Source organism: Aotus nancymaae, unplaced genomic scaffold (genome assembly GCF_030222135.1).
Source record: "Aotus nancymaae isolate 86718 unplaced genomic scaffold, 86718_ANA_hifiasm-v0.15.2.pri h1tg000088l, whole genome shotgun sequence".
In the NCBI taxonomy this organism is placed as follows: domain Eukaryota; kingdom Metazoa; phylum Chordata; class Mammalia; order Primates; family Aotidae; genus Aotus; species Aotus nancymaae.
This window is the reverse complement of record NW_026988503.1, coordinates 772,389-793,855: the sequence shown is the minus strand read 5'-3', so window position 1 is coordinate 793,855 and position 21,467 is coordinate 772,389.

Below are 21,467 nucleotides of genomic sequence, written 5' to 3'. Positions count from 1 at the left end.
AATGTATACTGCACATTTTAAGGAGATGTGTGTGTGTATATATTCTAACAGAACAAATTATATATACTAATATATGTGTATATATATCATATATTGAGGGATGTGTGTGTGTGTATACACACACACACACACATATATATATGTATGTATGTATGTTCTACTTCTCTAAAGAACCCTAATACATTAGGGTAAAGAGGCTAAGTTAAATTTCGGTTTTGAATATGTGACTCCTCTGAGATATTTTATATACTAAAAACATACCCTGGATTACTGAGTGCATTTTTTTGGCCTAAAAAATCATATATCAACAGTAAAATCCCAAAGGACTTGTTCTGCTAACCATTCACCACTCTTTATTGGAATGGGCATAATACTATAAAACCATAGTATTTATCTTTGATTGAGCAATGAAGTCAGTTTGAATATCTGATAGAAGCCATATCCTCCACTAGAATGCAAACTCCATTGTGGAAGGAGCTTTGTTTATTGCTCTATTCCCAGTGCCTGGGACAGTAGTTGGTATATAATATATATTTGGTAAATATTTTGAAATGAAAGAATACAGAAGTAAACTCTCCATAAGAAACATGCATGAATACAGCCCCATAAACTCAAATCAAATGCAACCGTGCATACAATATCCAGATCCTACAAAGTTTGAATTGTGGCCCTTAGCTAAGACAACCTATAAGTGGTGTTGGGAAAACTGGCTAGCCATGTGCAGAAAGCAGAAACTGGACCCCTTCCTGACACCTTACATTAAAATTAACTCCAGATGGATTAAAGATTTAAACATAAGACCTAACACCATAAAACCCTAGAAGAAAACTTAGGCAATACTATTCAGGACATAGGCGTAGGCAAGGACTTTATGACTAAAACACCCAAAGCAATGGCAACAAAAGCCAAAATAGACAAATGAGATCTAATTAAACTTAAGGGTTTCTGCACAGCAAAAGAAACAATCATTAGAGTGAACCAGCAACCAACAGAATGGGAAAAAATTTCTGCAATCTACCCATCTGACAAAGGGCTAATACCCAGAATCTACAAAGCACTAAAGCAGATTTACAAGAAATAAAAACAAACAAACCCATTCAAAAGTGGGCAAAGGATATGAATAGACACTTTTCAAAAGAAGACATTTAAGAGGCCAACAAACATATGAAAAAAATGCTCATCATCACTGGTCATTAGAGAAACGTAAATCAAAACCACATTGAGATACCATCTCACACCAGTTGGAATGGTGATCATTAAAAAATCTGAAGACAACAGATGCTGCAGAGGATGTGGAGAAATAGGAACACTTTTACACTGTTGGTGGGAGTGTAAATTAGTTCAACCATTGTGGAAGACTGTGGCAATTCCTCAAGGACCTAGAAATAGAAATTCCATTTAACCCAGCAATCCAACTACTGGGTATATACCCAAAGGATAATAAATCATTTTATTATAAAGATACATGCACACGTACATTCATTGTGGCACTGTTTACAATAGCAAAGACCTGGAACAAACCCAAATGCCCATCAATGATAGACTAGACAAAGAAAATGTGGCACATATACACCATGGAATACTATGCAGCCATAAAGAACGATGAGTTTGTGCCCTTTTTAGGGACATGGATGAATCTGGAAATCATCATTCTCAGCAAACTGACATAAGAACAGAAAACCAAACACCACATATTCTCACTCATAGGTGGTTGCTGAACAATGAAAACACATGGACACAAGGGAGCATCACATACTGGGGTCTGTTGGGAGGTTGGGGGTTAGGGGAGGGACAGCGCAGAGAGGGGGAAGTTGGGGAGGGACAACACTGGGAGAAATGCCTGATGTAGGTGACAGGCAGATGGAGACAGCAAACCACCATGGCATGTGTGTACCTATGCAACAATCCTGCAAGATCTGCACATGTACCCCAGAACTTAAAGTACAACAACAACAAAAAAAGCATTACTTCACAATTTCTATATATTTCTATTTATAGATTTTGACATTATACTCGTTTAAAAAATAGAGAAAAACAGAATCAGAGAGACAAGAAAGATATATAAACCGACAACCAACCTCCGGAAACCCATGCACTAAAGCCCACAGTTTCCAGTCTGGTGAGCTTGCTTGACAGCACCAGATTGCACACAATATTTTTTCCAAAGAGATATGTAGATTTAAACATATCTCTTTGACTTCCCCCTTTTCAATAGTGAGAATAATATAATGGATTTGTGTTTCATGAATTGGTTCCTAAATTATTCCATAGAAAACTGAGGGAGGAAAGAATGTAATAAATGTCAGACTTGGATATGTCCATAAAAGTTCTTTACAGTCCAGCTTATCAGGAGCAATGAATATAATCTTTAGCAGTGCCATAAAATACAGTAAAAGCCAGAGGGGTTTAGGTTCAGTGGAACTGCAAAGATCCCAACCCACTATCACTTAACGGAGGCTAGGAAAGGAATAGTCTTAACAGTACTCTATTGAATTCAGATAGCCGGAAACTCAGCTCTCAAGATCAATTTTAAAGAAGGTCAGTCAAGTCCAAAGGAACATACGATGAAAATAAATGAAAACTAAATAAAAATCAAGGTCATTTAAGAGTCTCCACAGTAGCAACAATAACTAATATTTTAATGCACTTAATAGAATGTTCAAATGGCATGACAATCCAGTAACATGAAAATAATTTTGAGATAAGTGCAGCTCTATGATGCTAAGTAACTAGTAAGTGACACAGCAGGATCTTGTATGCACAATCCTTAGACCACAGTTTTCAAGCTCCAGTTATGCCACCAGGAAACTTTATGAAGTGACACAGGCAGATCACTCTCCAATCGGAGTGGCTAATGGAAAAGGAAACCCACTCAACAGCACGAAGCATCTCACTCAAATGACAAAGTGGTTTTGCAAATCCCAAATGTCTGTGACCTAAAAAGAACAAGTTGGCTTTCTCACTATTAAGACAATTTGTCCACATTTAGGTCTCATATAGAAAGCAAAATAAATGTAGGGATGACAAGATATAACTGATCTTAATACTCTTTGTCTATTTTAATCTGCTCAAATCAGTTTCCTCCTTGCCAGCAGGTGTCCTCTGGCTGAGAAAATTAAATAATGGTGTGGTCTCCCTGGTATTCTCATATATTGTGAACCAGGTGAGCAGTATCAACTTATACTAGGATATATAGAGTTAATTTCCTTTGTCATAAACAAGAGGAATATTTCAGGAAATCTGTACTTCAGCAAACACATAGGATGTTTTGACATTTAAGAATCACTGTTTTCCTGCACAGAAATATAGATAATATACCCACAACTGTTTTGCCAGTTATATAATCTCAGTCTTTATTTCCAAACTATTTATCAGAAAATGAAATATATTGTTACTTGGGTACTTTTACTAGTTGTCAAAGGCTTTTTAAAATTAAAGTTGAATATAGCTTGTTTCTCTCTTCTGATAGCTTTAGAAAAATGTTGCTTTTCTTCTTAAGAAACAATCTGATCCTTAGGGGATCCTAAGACGGCTGAATAAGTGGCAGCTCCCAGCGAGAGACGCAGAAGCCAAGTGGTCTCCACAATGCCAAATGAGGTACCAGGTTCATTTTGTGGGTCTGGTCAGACAGTGGATATAAACCAAATAGGGCAAGTTGTGGCAAGGTGGGGCACTGACCTACCCAGGAGGAGTGTGTAACCAACTGGAGGACCGGGGGATCTGCCCCTCTGGGACTTCGGTTCAGATACAGCGCTCTATCCAAGCCCTCTACAACCCACAGAACAGGAGATCTTCGCTGGGCTGAATGGCCTTAGTGAGATGCCTGAACAGGGCAGGACAGCAACTTTGGCCCTGGGGCTGTCAGCATAGATATAGGTGAAAGCACTGGCTGACACTGAGAAAGCCAAAAAGCTAGTGGGATGGAGCTACCCGCCCCCCAGTAAGAAAGGGAATGGAACGCAGGGAAACAGCCCAAATGGCAGGATGAGCAGCAGGCCAAAAAACCATCACTCCAGACTTAGGCACCCAGAATATCAGTTAGAGAGCCACCAGGAATGCTCCAGCTCGGCGGGCAGAAGGGAAGCCGCCATTACAGAAACCAGCCTAATTTTCCCGAGTAAATAAAAGATGCTGCAGTTCCACTGAATCTGTGGGAGCCCAGCAGCGCCTCCGCAGGCAGACAAAGGAAAGGCTGCCTCCCCAAGCAGCTATCTGAGATCAAAACTATATAAATCCAAGAGACAGAGAGAAACCAGCGCAAGAAGAATGAAACCATTAAAAACCAGAACGTCTCTCCCCCACCACGAGTTCACGACTCCTCACCAGCAAGGGAACAAAGCAGGATGGAGAACAAAGTTGACGAATTGATAGAAGCAGGCTTCAGAAGGTGGGTAATAACAAACTTCTCTGAGTTAAAGGAACATGTTTTATGCAAATTCAAAGACACTAAAAATCTTGAAAAAAGGTTAGATGAAATGCTAACTAGAATAAGCAGCTTAGAGAAGAACATAAACGACTTGATGGAGCTGAAAAACACAGCACAAGAACTTCATGAAGCATACACAAGTTTCTATAGCCGAATCAACCAAGCAGAAGAAGGATATCAGAGATTGAAGATCAATTCAATGAAATAAAACAAGAAGGCAAGAAAAGAGAACAAAGAGTGAAAAGAAATGAACAAAGCCTTCAAGAAATATGGGATTACGTGAAAAGACCTAATCTACACCTGATTGGTGTACCGGAAGATGACAAGGAGAATGAATCCAAGCTGGAAAACATTCTTCAGGATATTATCCAGGAGAAATTCCCCAATCTAGCAAGGCAGGCTGACATTCAAATACAGGAAATGCAGAGAACACCACAACGATACTCCTCTAGAAGAGCAACCCCAAGGCACATAATCGTCAGGTTCACCAGGGTTGAAATGAAGGAAAAAATACTAAGGGCAGCCAGAGAGAAAGGTTGGGTCTCCCACAAAGGGAAGCACATCAGATTCACAGCGGATCTCTCGGCAGAAGCCCTGCAAGCCAGAAGAGAGTGGGGGTCAATATTCAACATCCTTAAAGAAAAGAACGTTCAATCTAGAATTTCATATCCAGCCAAACTAAGCTTCATAAGTGAAGGAGAAATGAAATCCTTTATGGACCAGCAATTGCTGAGGGATTTTGTCACTACCAGACCTGCCCTGCAAGAGCTTCTGAAGGAAGCACCAAAGACAGAAAAGAAAAACTAGTACCAACCACTGCAAAAAAAAACCAAATGGTAAAGACCAATGATGCAATGAAGAAATTACGCCAACCAAAGGGCAGACCAACCAACCAGTAATAAAATGGCAGGATCAAATTCACACATAACAATATTAACATTATATATAAATGGACTACATGCCCCAGTCAAAGACACAGACTGGCAAATTGGATAAAAAGCCAAGAACCATTGGTGTGCTGTATTCAGGAAACCCATCTCATGTGCAAAGACACACATAGACTCAAAATAAAGGGATGGAAGAAGATTTACCAAGCAAATGGAGACCAAAAAAAAGCAAGGGTGTCAATCCTAGTCTCTGATAAAACAGACTTTAAACCAACAAAAATCAAAAGAGACAAAGAAGGGCATTACATATGGTAAAAGGATCAATACAACAAGAAGAGCTAGCAATCCTAAATATATACGCACCCAATACAGGAGTACCCAGATACATAAGGCAAGTCCTTAATGATCTACAAAGAAACTTAGACTCCTGCAAAATAATAGTGGGAGACTTTAACACTCCACTGTCAATATTAGACAGATCAACAAGACAGAAAATCAACAAGGAAATCCAGGACTTGAATGCAGATCTGGACCTAGCAAACTTACTTAGACATTTACAGAACTCTTAACCCCAAATCCACAGAATATACATTCTTCTCAGCACCACATCGCACTTATTTTAAAATTGATCACATAATTGGAAGTAAATCACTCCTCAGCAAATGCAAAAGAACGGAAATCATAACAGTCTCTCAGACCACTGTGCAACCAAATTAGAACTCAGGATTAAGAAACTAACTCAGAACTGCACAACTGCATGGAAACTGAACAACTGGCTCCTGAATGTAGACTGGATAAATAATGAAATGAAGGCAGAAATAAAGATGTTCTTCGAAACCAATGAGAATGAAGACACAACATACCAGAATCTCTGGGACACATTCAAAGCAGTGTCTAGAGGGAAATTCATAGCAATAAATGCCCACATGAGGAGCAAGGAAAGGTCTAAAATTGATACCCTATCATCAAAATTGAAAGAGTTAGAGGAGCAAGAACAAAAAAACTCAAAAGCTAGCAGAAGACAAGAAATAACTAAGATCAGATCAGAAGTGAAGGAGATAGAGACACAAAAAACCCTTCAAAGAATCAACAAATCCATGAGCTGGTTTTTTGGAAAGATCAACAAAATGGATAGACCGCTAGCCAGACTAATAAAAAAGAAAAGAGAGAATTATCAAATAACTGCAATAAAAAATGATAAAGGGGACCTCACCACTGATTCCACAGAAATACAAACTACCATCAGAGATTACTAAAAACAACTCTATGCACAAAAACCACTAAATCTGGAAGAAATGAATAAATTCCTACACACTTGCACTCTCCCAAGACTAAACCAGGAAGTAGTTTAATCTCTGAATAGACCAATAACAAGGGCTGAAGTTGAGGCAGCAATTAATAGCCTACCAACTAAAATAAGCCCAGGTCCAGACAGGTTTACAGCCAAATTCTACCAGACTTACAAAGAGGAGCTGTTATTATTCCTTCTGAAACTATTCCAAACAATACAAAAAGACAGAATCCTCCCCAACTCATTTTATGAGACCAACATCATCCTAATACCAAAACCAGGCAGAAACGCAACTAAAAAAGAAAACTTCAGGCCAATATCCATTATGAACATTGACACAAAAATCTTGAATAAAATACTGGCAAACAGAATGCAACAGCAAATCTGAAAGCTTATTCATCATGATCAAGTAGACTTCATCCTGGAGATGCAGGGTTGGTTCAACATACGCAAGTCTATAAATGTAATCCATCACATAAGCAGAACCAAAGACAAAAACCACATGATTATCTCAATAGATGCAGAAAAGGCCTTTGACAAAATTCAACAGCCCTTTATGCTAAAAACACTTAATAAACTAGGTATTGACGGAATGAATCTCAAAATAATAAAACCTGTTTATGACAAACCCACAGCCAATATCACACTGAATGGGCAAAAACTGGAAGCATTCCCTTTGAAATCTGGCATAAGACAAGGATGCCCTCTCTCACCACTCCTATTCAGTACAGTATTGGAAGTTCTAGCCAGGACAATCAGGCAAGAAAAAGAAATAAAGTGTATTCAAATAGGAAGAGAGGAAGTCAAATTGTCTTTATTCACAGATGACATGATTGTATATTTAGAATATCCCATCGTCTCAGCCCAAAATCTCCTGAAACTGATAAGCAACTTCAGCAAAGTCTCAGGATACAAAATCAATATGCAGAAATCACAAGCATTTCTACACACCAATAACAGACAAACAGAGAGCCAAATCAAAAGTGAACTGCCATTCACAATTGCTACAAAGAGAATAAAATACCTAGGAATACAACTAACAAAGGATGTAAAGGACCTCTTCAAGGAGAACTACAAACCACTGCTCAATGAAATAAGAGAGGACACAAACAGATGGAAAAACATCCCATGCTCATGGTTGGGAAGAATCAACATCATGAAAATGGCCATACTGCCCAAAGTAATTTATAGATTGAACACTATCCCCATCAAGCTACCAATGACCTTCTTCACAGAACTGGAAAAAACCATTTCAAACTTGATATGGAACCAAAAGAGAGTCCGCATAGACAAAACAATCCTATGCAAAAAGAACAAAGCCAGAGGCATCACGCTGCCTGACTTCAAACTATACTACAAGGCCACAGTAATCAAAACAATATGGTACTGGTAACAAAACAGAGACATAGACCAATGGAACAGAACAGATGCCTCAGAAGCAACACCACACATCTACAATCTGATCTTTGACAAACCTGACAAAAACAAGCAATGGGGAAAGGATTCCCTCTGTAATAAATGGTGTTGGGAAAACTGGCTAGCCATGTGCAGAAAGCAGAAACTGGACCCCTTCCTGACACCTTACACTAAAATTAACTCCAGATGGATTAAAGACTTAAACATAAGATTTAACACCATAAAAACCCTAGAAGAAAACCTAGGCAAAACCATTCAAGACATAGGCATAGGCAAGGACTTCATGGCTAAGACACCAAAAGCAATGGCAACAAAAGCCAAAATAGACAAATGGGATCTAATTAAACTCCAGAGCTTCTGTACAGCAAAGGAAACAATCATTAGAGTGAACTGGCAACCAACAGAATGGGAAAAAATTTTTGCAATCTACCCATCCAACAAAGGGTAGAATCTACAAAGAACTAAAACACATCTACAAGAAAAAAAAACAAACCAATTCAAAAGTGGGTGAAGGTTATGAACAGACACTTTACAAAAGAAGACATACATGAGGCCAACAAACATATGAAAAATTGCTCATCATAACTGGTCATTAGAGAAATGCAAATCAAAACCACATTGAGATACCATCTCACACCAGTTGGAATGGTGATCATTAAAAAATCTGGAGACAACAGATGCTGCAGAGGATATGGAGAAATAGGAACACTTTTACACTGTTGGTAGGAGTGTAAATTAGTTCAAACATTGTGGAAGACAGTGTGGTGATTCCTCAAGGACCTAGAAATAGAAATTCCAGTTGACCCAGCAATCCCATTACTAGGTATATACCCAAAGAATTGTAAATTATTCTATTAAAAAGACACATGCACATGAATGTTCATTGCAGCACTGTTTAATAATAGCGAAGACCTGGAACCAACCCAAATGCCCATCAATGATAGACTGGACAGGGAAAATGTGGCACATATACACCATGGAATATTATGCAGCCATCAAAAACGATGAGTCGCATCCTTTGTAGGGACATGGATGAACCTGGAAACCATCATTCTCAGCAAACTGACAGAAGAACAGAAAATCAAACACCACATGTTCTCACTCACAGGTGGGTGTTGAACAATGAGAACACATAGACACAGGGAGGGGAGCATCACACACTGGGGTCTGTCAGGGGGGAGATAGGGGAGGGAAAGCAGGGGGTGGGGAGTTGGGGAGAGATAGCATGGGGAGAAATGCCAGATATAGGTGATGGGGAGGAACACAGCAAATCACACTGCCATGTGTGTACCTATGCAGCAATCTTGCATGTCCTTCACATGTACCCTAAAACCTAAAATGCAATAAATAAATAAATAAAAAGACACATACACATGTATGTTCATTGTGGCACTGCTTACAATAGGAAAGACCTGGAATCAACCCAAATGTCCATCATCAATAGACTGAATAAAGAAAATGTGGCACATATACACCATGGAATACTACACAGCCATAAAAAACAATGAGTTCATGTCATTTGTAGGGACATGGATGGATCTGGAAACCATCATTCTCAGCAAACTGACACAAGAACAGAAAACCAAACACCATATGTTATCACTCATAGGCAGGTGTTGAACAATTAGAACACATGGACACAGGGAGAGGAGCATCACATACTGCAGTCAGTAGGTGGGGATAGGGGAGGGACAGTGGGGGTGGAGAGGGTGGGGAGGGATAATGAGGGGGAAAATACCAGATATAGGTGATGGGGGTATGAAGGCAGCAAACCACCTGGCCACGTATGTACCTATGCAACAATCCTGCATGATCTGCACATGTACCCCAGAACCTAAATTATAATAAAAAATAAAAAAGAAACAATCTAATATTCTTAATCCTATGGCAGATTGAAAATCCTTACTGTGAATTATATTTTATAATACATTAAATGGTATATTAAAGCTCATAGCCCATATTCCATTTCCCAAGTTTTAGGCCTAGAAGCCCATAGCGTCTCTCTTCTGCTTTGTCTAGTTTTCTATTTACAACTGCCCACCACCAGATGTTATTACTTGACATGGCATTGTATATCACAGCCATGAAGGTGGCATAAAGATTTATGTCCTATTCATGAATAGTTGACAAATTCTATTTTCATTTCACAATGGATGAATGCAAATCACTTGGCCTTAATGTTTCAAAAACAATGTTATTACTCTTTGGCACTCTTTCTGGCTTGAAAAAATGTTTGGCCTTCTGAACACACACAAACACAGATACACAAGCTACATGTATATGCACACATGCATGCACATACATTTTTTCAGGTTGCTGGTATATTCTGAAGCCTGACTGCCTTTATATAACCTTCAGCTTCTATTATCTTGTTTTTAGATCAGCACATTAGGCAAATACTCATGGCTTTATTTTTCATTTGCATTGCTTATCCCCAATGTGTGTGTTTTCTTTTGCTTTTGTTTGTTTGTTTGTTTGTTTGTTTGTTTTCTCTCTAGCACTAAGTTACCGGGGTCTCTGACTGATGTACTTGCTATCTTGCATATTGATTTGAAACTGACTTTCTCATTTGTCTTCACAATTCACAATTCCATCCTTCAGAGACTGGAGTCTCATTTTAGAGATCAGATACCTCATTCTTCTCACACTCAGGCCTCTCTATACATGAACTGTTCTGCTTTGTCTAATCTGCCTACTTTTTGCTTAAAGTATTTTTTTTTGTTCTTACTTTAAATATTGCATAGGACTTGCAATATGCTCCTACACAGTTTGATTTTATAGTATTAGTCTAGGCTCTGACATCTAAGAAGCACCATAAGAGACTATAGAATCTTCACTTCCTCCATTATCCCAGCAGCATCCACAGCAAGTGCTCACAAATGCTTTTTGACTGACAGTTACTTCTGGAAGATCTGGAAAATAAGCATCTTCACTAGATACTGAGTTTGACTTTGAAAAGACAGGAATCTGAGAGTAACACATTTCATGGCTTAGAAATCTATCTATTTTTTAAATTCTGAATCTCAATTAAAATGTAATAAACCAAAAGCTGGCATTATCCCAAGCAGGTGGAGAGATCCCATCTTGATTTTCAAAATACTACGGTCTTAATTTCAAGTTCAAAAGCCACAACATGAGTGGTAGGTGAAAATACTGAGGAAAACTTGTGATTAAGTCAAATCGGTTCTCATAGCCCTTTCAACTGAAATAAAGGCTCCATCCAGGAAAGGTGAAAGAGAGATTAGAAAGGAAGAGAGTTCAATCTGAGAGGCTGATGTCTGGAAAATTTATGATCTTGAATGAAGTCATACATGAGGTAGAACCACTGAGCATTCTTTAATGTTGAGATTCTGAAGATAGCCTGCACGTTGCTTCCTAGGTCAATCCCAGGGAGACTACATATTTCCTGTGGAAGCTCCTCAAGCCCTCATAATGGGCATAAGCCGAGTAGAAATAGTAGCATAGCTTGTTGGTCTAAGCAGTGGAGAGCTAGAACCAACCCTGAGATTTCTGTAGGACCAGAGTGAAATGGGAGAGCATCTCAAAGTCCACTGGGACATTCCAAAGGGGAATTTAAGTGAGCTCTGAGACAGAGCTCTCCTGTCCATAGGGGGTCTCACAGACTGCACTACATAATGCGGTTTGGACCCTCATGCCAGAGATCAGATGAGGAAGATACTATATATAATGCCATAATGGAAAAGGACCACACACAATGAACTCCATCCCACCACAGGACTTAGATCAGGATCTATGAGATACGCTTTCTTCCCTTATATGATGAATTTCCATACTCTCCTTCCCCAGTTTGAGTTTAAACTTAAATGATTATTGAGATTATTCCACTGAAGTTTACCTGAAATTGACTAAATGAAGTTTTCTTAGCTATGGGGCATGTGCTGTCAAATAATGTTAACAGTACCCACTCTGGAACCAGATCAACTGGGTCCAAATTTTAGCTTTGCCTAGGATTTATGTCATTGGATGAGTCACATTACTATCTGTGCCTCAGTTTCCTCATACATAAATTGAGTAAAATAATAGTGATTTCCTTATGCTAGTGTGTGAATTAAGTGAGTTGACATATATAATGTACTTAGAAAAATACCTATGGCAAGTGTGATATAATAGTACTATTCTGCATCAAGTAGAATGGGTACTCAAGATAGAAATTAATATTAAATAGTATACTTTCCCATACCTAAGTTTGGGACATATTGAATACATAAATGTTACAATAATATATTACTATTAAAAAAATTTAGAGAGAGATCCAAGATGGCTGACCACTAGCAGCTCGGGCACGTAGCTCCCAGTGAAAGCGCAGAGAAGGAGAGGACGCCACACTTTCAGACGAATATTTGTAGCTCACGGACCAGGAGATTCCCAGTGGAGGAGCTCCACGGGTCGCCAGAGCGACTCTTGTAGCCGGCGCGGCAGTTTTGCTGGCGCGTTAAAGCGGCAGTTCTTGGTGCAGAGTCCAGAGATTCCTGGGCAGAAAGGCACCATCAACCTTAACACCGCTGTTTTGGCCGGCGCAGTGGATTGCTCAGATTTCGGCGCTGGGAATCAAAAAGTTGGACGTCCGCTCAGAGACCTAGTTAGAAAGTCGGTAATTACAAAGACAACAGACGGATATATATATAATGAAGGGAAGAAACCAGCCTAAAAAGGCAGAGAATACTGAAAATCAGAATGCCTCTCCCTCTACAGGGGATCGCAATTCCTCATCAGTAACGGAACAAGGCTTAATGGAGAACGAGTGTGTTCCAATAACAGAAGCAGGTTTCAAAATGTGGGTGATGAGAAACTTCTGTGAATTAAAAGAACTTGTTCTAACCCAATGCAAAGAAACTAAGAACCTTATAAAAAGGTTTGACGAAATGCTAACGAGAATGGACAATTTAGAGAGGAATATAAGTGAATTGATGGAGCTGAAAAGCACAACACGAGAACTTCGCGAAGCATGCACAAGCTTAAACAGTCGAACTGATCAAGCAGAAGAAAGGATATCAGAAGTCGAGGACCAGCTCAGTGAAATGAAATGAGAAGACAAGATTGGAGAAAAAAAGGATAAAAAGGAATGAGCAAAGTCTCCAGGAAATATGGGACTATGTGAAAAGACCTAATCTACGTTTGATAGGTGTACCTGAATGTGATGAAGAGAATGAATCCAAGTTGGAAAACACTCTTCAGGATATCATTCAGGAAAACTTTCCCAACTTAGCAAGGCAAGGTAATATTCAACTCCAGGTAATACAGAGAACACCACAAAGATATTCTTCAAGAAGACCAACCCCAAGGCACATAATTGCCAGATTTATTAGGGTTGAAATGAAGGAGAAAATACTAAGGGCAGCCAGAGAGAAAGGTCAGGTTACCCACAAAGGGAAATCTATCAGACTCACAGCAGATCTCTCAGCAGAAACCCTACAAGCCAGAAAAGAGTGGGGACCAATATTTAATATCCTTAAAGAAAAGAACTTTCAACCCAGAATTTCCTATCCAGCCAAACTAAGCTTTATGAGCGAAGGAAAAATTAAATCTTTTGCGAACAAACAAGTACTTAGAGAGTTCACCACCACCAGGCCTGCTTTACAAGAGCTTCTGAAAGAAGCACTATACATATAAAGGAACAACCAATATCAGCCTTTCCAAAAATATATTAAAAAGCAAAGAACATTAATACAATGAAAAATTTACATCAACTAATGGGCAAAACAGCCAGCTAGCATCAAACGCCAGTATACTTATATATATTTCAATTGGATAAAAAGCCAAAACCCATCGGTATGCTGCATCCAGACCCATCTTACATGCAACAATACACAAAGACTCAAAGAGAAGGAGGAAGATTTACCAACCAGAGAGTAAAAATAAACAAATAAACAAAAAGCAGGAGATGCAATTCTCGCCTCTGATAAAGTAGACTTTAAAGCAACAAAGATCAAAAGAGGCAAAGAAGGACATTACATAATGGTAAAAGGATCAATGTAACAAGAATAGCTAACAATTCTATAGATCAACGAGATAGAAAATTAACAAGGATATTCAGGACTTGAACTCAGACCCGGAACAAGTAAACTTAATAAACATTTATAGAACTCTCCACTTCAAATACACAAAACATACATTACCACCTCACACCTATTCCAAAAGTGACTATATAATTGGAAGTAAATCACTCCTCAGTAATCGCATAGCATTTCATAGGTTTAAATGAAATATTGGTTGGCTGTTTGTTTGTTATCTTCTTCCCTTATTCCTTCCTGACTACATCATTAAGTATAATTATCAGTATACAAGAGGTTTTCAATACCCATTACTAAATTGCATTCTAGCCTGGGCAAGAAAGCAATACTCCCATTCTCTCTCCCTCTTTTTTTTCCTTTTTCCTCCTCCCCATTCCTCTCTCTCTTTCTCTTTAATAAAAAAAAAAAAAAAAAAAAATTTAGAAATAAAACTTAAAGATAATTCAGTTCAAGATTTATTTGTAGAGATAAGGAGAATGATATTTTAAAAAGGTCAAATAATTTGCCCATGGTCATGTAACTAATAAATTTCAGAATTGAGATATAATCTCCACACAACATTTTTTTCATTCAGTGTGCCAGGTACTGTGCTACATGTTAGAGGCACCTACAGGCCCCCGTCTCACAGAGCTTACAATATGCCAGGAAATATACCAGGAAGGAAAGTGACACGTTATGGTAGAAGAAATACGTGGTGCTGTATTTCTAGGAGCCAAGCAAGGCTTTTTAAAATAGTAACTTGAAGCCAAAATCTAAATGAAGAGTGGGATTTATACAGATGAAGGGATGGGGTTAGAATACCCAAGGACAAGGGAGAGCTATAAAGGTGGCCCCAGAGTTGAGAAACAACATGACTTGTTTAAGGAGGTGATATAAATTCAGTATGTTTTAGCAAAGACTGCAAAAGGAAGGACTGAACAGAAGAAGATTTTTAAGTAGTTTTGTTATGATGAGGAATTTGGACTTCATGTTAAAGACAGTAAAAAAAATTATCTGTTTAAATAAACAGATAACTAAGGATAGAAAATTTACATTTTTGAAGGATCTTTCTAAATATAGGAGGAAAACAGACCGGATGGGGAAGATTAGAGTCAGGGAGACCATTTAAAGAAGTTGTTGTATCCAAGAAAAAATCTAGGTCTTCTGTCTTAATATTCTTTGTTCTTCTAAATGTCATCTTTGTTGGAAAACAAATAAAGCAGAGCTAGGAAAAAAAACATAGAGACTAAAAACGATTCTTGCTATACTTAAGTCATCTTAAACCGTTTTCATATCAATCACAGGTGGTCAGAGCAAGAAATGACCTTAAGGAAACCAACCTCAGATTTTATAGAGTGGCCCAGTGTCTTGTTCATGGCCTGGTAAATGGCAGAGTCAGAACTAAATCTCAGGTCTGACCTGCTAGCCCAGTGCCTTCCACTGCACAAGCCTGTAACAATCCTTCTGGAATGAAGGTCAGAGTCACCACAGTCACTAAGAGGCTAAGAAGCCTGTAATCCTCAGCAGACTGTCCTGAGGAGAGACACTCCAACCAGACGCTCAGTGACCTAGCAGCCTGGGTCAGTGGGAGCCCTGTCGTCAAATAAGAACATGCTGCTCTGGTGGTTTGTGCTGTATTTTGAAATATATTGTTTCTCCCCTCACTGAAAAATTATCAGTTAAAATTAATTTAAGATTCAAACTCAGTGAATAACATAGTTCAGTTCAGCATGGAAAATAGTTTAACAGTACATTTATAGAAAACTGTAATAAGCAGCTAATTGCTTTCAACAATCTAATTGTTAGGCTATCCTGATGGTTAGAGAAAACATTTTCTATTAGGCTGAAACATTCCTGCAGTTTCTACGGACTGGTCTGATTATTCCCAAACTGCTTCAGACTCATCTTGCAAATAAATAGGAGAGAAATAATAAAGCCTTGCCCTCTGGAGCTTCAGAAAGCAAGCCATGAAGTATTTTCCAGTTAAATAAAAAATACTTGGGGTCAAGCCTGGGCTTGGGGAAAGAGTTCAGTTAGTTCAAGTTCATTTTAGGATTCAAATCTTAGATTCAAAATAATTCAGTTCTCTAGAAGAACCTATGCATAAAAGAGAGATAGTAAAGGGATTAAGTGCCCTAAAACTCAGGAAAACAAACTCAGAGTCAAGGCCCAGAGACACAAAGCATTAACAATATCCAGTACCTGCTCCATTGCAACCCTGGATTCTCTGCAGTTTGGGTTTTTTTTTTTTTGTTTGCTTGTTTGTTTTGCAATGAGCAAGTCTCCAGCAGCCAGGATCTGTTGGGCAATTGTCCTAAGAAGGGTTTTGGCATGCTGGTGACTCAGTGACACAAACAATTCTAATGTACTACTCTAGAGCTTCATTAAATTCAGAGCTTGGAAATTCACAAACACCCACCACTTTAACAGAGCTCCCAGATCCTACCCCAGCTCCTGCTCATCACTGCAGCTGGTAAGTCTCCTTAGGTCTGGAAGTCAAGGGACTAGATCCAAATCTAGGAATTTCATCTACTTCCTCCTCTCCAGACCATGCAGGTTTGAGATTCCCATTAGGAGAATATCAAAATCTAAAATAATCCCAAACACTTGTCACATAAACAGGAAGAGATCTATTATCTTTAAACAAGGACTCTTTTTTCAATTTACTTTAAAAAAAAAAAAAATTTAAGGATGGTCAAGTGAAGCAGTGGGAGTGGAGAAGGAACAAGAAAATCTGTAACTGGTTGTGACCAATAAGTTAGAAACACCACTTCACTCAGACCAGCCTATCTATTATGGCCGAATACTAAATATGTCAAAAGAGGTAGGTCTTGCCTTGTGGTGGCTTTGGACTGTGAATGTCAGTAAAAAGTTTTAATTTTTTAAAAAATCATTTGTTTGTAATAATTATGGGGTTCAGCATTCAATCTTAGGATATAGGCAAGATAAAGGATTGCAGAGATTGGTACTTTATTCGTGAAATAACAAGGCATCTATAATCTCTGACCACAGCTTCAAGAGTTCAGTTGGTCAGTCATAGCTTGTAGAAAAATAAAATAGTGACACTCAAAATAATCACAGGCTATGTATTGGTTGGTCTAAACATGTGACATAAATACTTCTCCAACCAAGAGCAACTTGGAGGAGGTTGACTGAGTCTGCTACTGGCCGACAGTCACTCTAGGACAAGCTGTTACCTTTTGTCATATCTCCCAGAATCACAATTGGGCATGAGAGAGAAATTAAGATAATCTGAAAGAAGTTAAGATAAGCTAAAAGTAGAAACATTTGGAAGTAACAGAGCATCTCTCTTGTTTGTATTTTGCTAAGGTCTCTGGATGAGACCTTTGTATTTTGCCTGGAATGTCTCTGGATGAAGAACCAGGCTGTTTTTATACTTTTAAAATCAGAATATTAGCATCTAAAATGGCCCATGCTAAACTCTGTATATGTGTACACATATGTGTGTTGCATGCACACATGCACATACTGTTCATACATATTTACACACTATGCTTTAGAAACAGACTTTTTGATAACTGCAAGGTATTTCTTATTTCTGGGGGAAAAAACATCAAGTTCTTTCTCAGTTCACCCCAGGAAATACCAGCTCAGATCAATTCAGTGAAAACACTATGATTAAGTTTAGCCGACAGCTCCTTAGGGAGCAACTGCATCCATCATCTTCTATCCAAACAGTGGAAGAGGATTATTGTTCCTAATTTTTCACTCCCTCTTTGCTAATGAATAATACTTAACACTCTCTTTGCCATGTGACTTTGCTCAAGCTCCCATTAGAGTAAGCCAACATGACTTGGCTATGTGATTTGCTTTAGCTAATCAAACATTAATGGCTATATGAGCAGAGGCTTTAGACATGTTTACATAACTTGGCTTGGCTCCTATCATGTCTGCCATCATGATGAGAAAAGCATGTCCCTAGTAGTCACTCATTCCAGAATGACACGTGGAGCAAAACCCAACCAACAATCTACAGTCAGGCCCCACAGGAGCCCAGGCAACTCACAGACTCATGAGCCACAAAAATAAATGTCTATTGTTGCAAACTTGTAACAGCCTGTAAGCTATTTCAAACTTATTTGTTATATCCATTCATTGCTGCAATAACTGACTAATATATGAGATAATTCAGAATTAAAATGAACAGTATTGATAAAGCAGGCTAAGAAATACAAGTTCCAAATGTGTACATGTCCACACACGCAAGTAAATTAGACAAAAATGATCCTCATATTTTCTAACTAGACTACCTAAGAGCCCAAATAATCCATTAAATTGTTTGTGTTTGCATCTTTTAATTTTACCTATTTCTCTAATTAAGAGATGTGGGATAAAATGTGAAAGAAAACCCAATCAGTTAAAAAAAAAAAAAAAAAGAAAAAGAAAAAAGCCTCTAGTTTCTTCAGTCTAGTCACAAATAAATGTTGGCTGAAATTACTGGACTCTATCCTGTTCTAAAACCTCTCATTAAAAACTAAATTGTTTTCTCAAAACTAGTCAACCTTTGATGAAAATATGACAGATTATTATAGGAAATGTGATTTTAATTGTTTCTTTAATAGTTGTGATGATAGATGATTTAATAGAAGGGTAAAGACAGAAAGTAGTCCTTACGTCTAATAACGCACTGGGTCCTTTCTCATCTCAAGAAAATCTAATAAGTTACTGAGTTGACACATCTAAAATGACCAGTTTAATCATTTTAGACAATTCAGTAATCAATGAGAAATTTTTCAAGATAAATTCAGTGGCAGAAAACAGTATTGAATGTTAAGGCAATTGAAATGTCCAGATCATAGATTGATTACAACCTCTTGGGTCCAGAAAAAAAAATTAAAGAGACCTCTCTGTCTTTACCATGTCTTGAGGCCTTTGGAGCACAGAGATCCAGGACCCTCTCCTGGGACACAGTATATGAGTTCATCCAATAGTTAATCAGACAGAGACCAAACCAAGTATTGGGCAACTAATGGGCACCACCCAGTGCTTCTCATATTTCGAGTGCCCTACCTTGTTAGACCACTTTCCCAGCATCAAACTCCTGAACTCTCACCAAATCTAGCAACCTAAGTTTTTTCTCTTTCTCCAGTTCCTCTAGCCCCTTTTTGTCTCCAGAAAATCTACCCATTCTCTAGAGTCACTCATTTTCTTTGACTTATTTTAGAAATCTACTTTGCTTTTAGTTCTTTTGACAATAGATCTTAATGGTCCATTAGAACCCAGTGCAGGAATAAGGCCAATAATAATCCTGCCAGTGCTCCAAAGAAAAAAAAAACATTTAGGTTTCTACATTAAAATAGCCTGATTCTCCATATCCTGCCAAAGGTATCTGAGGTCATTTAAAATACATAACAAACATCAGAGGTAGATATTTTCATATATATATTTTTTTAACAAAGAAATGGATATTCAGAGAGGTTAAATAACTTACCCAAGTTTATACAACTAGTAAATGGTGATGCTGGAATTTGAACTAGATTTTTTTTTTAAATAAAAGTTTATATAAATCAGCCCATTATTTTATGGGTAAAGAAGATTAGGCTGGAAGTAAAAGGTCAACAGCTGATTTGTAACCTTTCTTCTAACCTCAGGAACTCCTAAGGGTTTGATCTTTGAATTTTCCTGTTGGAGAGACCCCAGATCTGGGACTTCTCTGGTACCTGGAACATTTGCTAAGTGTACCTTTAAGGTACAAGACCTCTGCTATGTTAAGGCCACATATGCTGCATCGCTCTCTATCCCACATCCTTTCTAAAGCTAAGCAAACCTAGTTATAGATAAATTCTATGGTAACTTGTGAGTTTGTTTGTCTGAACTCAATACCTTGTTGCTGGTTGGGTGCATTGAATCTGGCAGAGGCCACAGGCTGATTTTTTACACAGCTAGTTCACTATGTAATATTGTTGAAAACATAGCCTCGTGCCTTCTAATTAAATGTGCTCTTTACTACAGTGTCATTATTCAGTTTATTAACCTCCATTAACTTAAAAGTAGCAAAGCATGCATTTTTACCAGATAAAGTTATGTGTATATCCACTTCCTATTCAATCTTCAAGACCTACGTCAAGTCACGCATTTTTTCAAGGGGATTTCACAAAATATCCTGTAATGCATACACCGTTCCCCTCTTCCTGACCTCCCATGTCATGTGTCTTCTGTAAGAGGCATTTGGACATCTAGTTATCTTTGGCTCTACATTGTTCTCTGCTTGTTCTATGTGTTGTTCCTCCTTCCCCCACCAATTAAAGAGTGAGGTCTTCAAGGGCAAGAAATATGTATTTCTTAAACCATTTGGAAAAACAACCCAGCCCGATACCCAACAGTTAACAAGTACTCAACAGGGACTTCTTAAATAAATGAAACACAAACAAGATTTTTAATCTTGTGATGGAATATATTTAGACATCTATAATTTAAAATACCTTTTTAATTTAAATCCAATGATTCAAAAGGTCTAATTAAATTGAATTTTTGTTATGCATGTTCTCAAGTAGAAACATTTAAGCCTAAGAAGAAAGATCCTGGCACTTTCATTAGACAAATTATTAGATTAATAATAGAGCTAAGAAGTAGGTTTCTTATCACCAATTTACAAAGTATTTTATTTTTTTATTCTTTTTAAATTTTTTATTTTTAATTTTTGTGGGTACATAGCAAGTGTATATATTTATGGGATACTGCATATTAATTTCTACTTGGCTACATCCTATCATATGATGAAGTTAAGCAGTCTGTTTTTCTCCAAAAAAAAATTTTATCATTTCTTCACCCTTTTTTTTTTTTTAAATGGAGCTAAATTCAATCTGTTTATTTATTGTTAACAACTTACAATACACACTCTTGCAGGACGAGCTGTCTTTACTTGCAACCAGCATCTCTGATATCATCACATCTCTGAAGTGGGTGCATGTTAAACCAATGAACTTCTGCAAAACAAGCCCCAAGAACACTGATTTTTCCTGAAATAAAAGGTTGTTTTCTTTTTAACTAGAGTGGCTTTTTTTTTTTTTCCCTAAATAAGCTTTATTATTTAGTGCTAGGCTAAATGTTCAGCTAAGGAAAATTTTTACTACTACTTTTTTTTTTTTTTTTTTTTGAGATGGAGTCTAGCTCTGTCACCCAGGCTGGAGTGCAGTGGCATGATCTCGGCTCACTGAAACCTCTGCCTTCTGGGTTCAAGGGATTCACCTCCCAAGTAGCTGGAATTATAGGCGTGCACCACCACACCCAGCTAATCTCTGTATTTTTAGTGGAGAGGGGGGGTCTCACCATGTTGGCCAGGTTGGTCTCAAACTCCTGACCTCAGGTGATCCACCCACCTCAGCCTCCCAAACTGCTGGGATTACAGGCATGAGCCACTATGCTCAGCCCATTCTTTATAATTTCTAGCACCAAGTCTATAGAATTCTGTACAG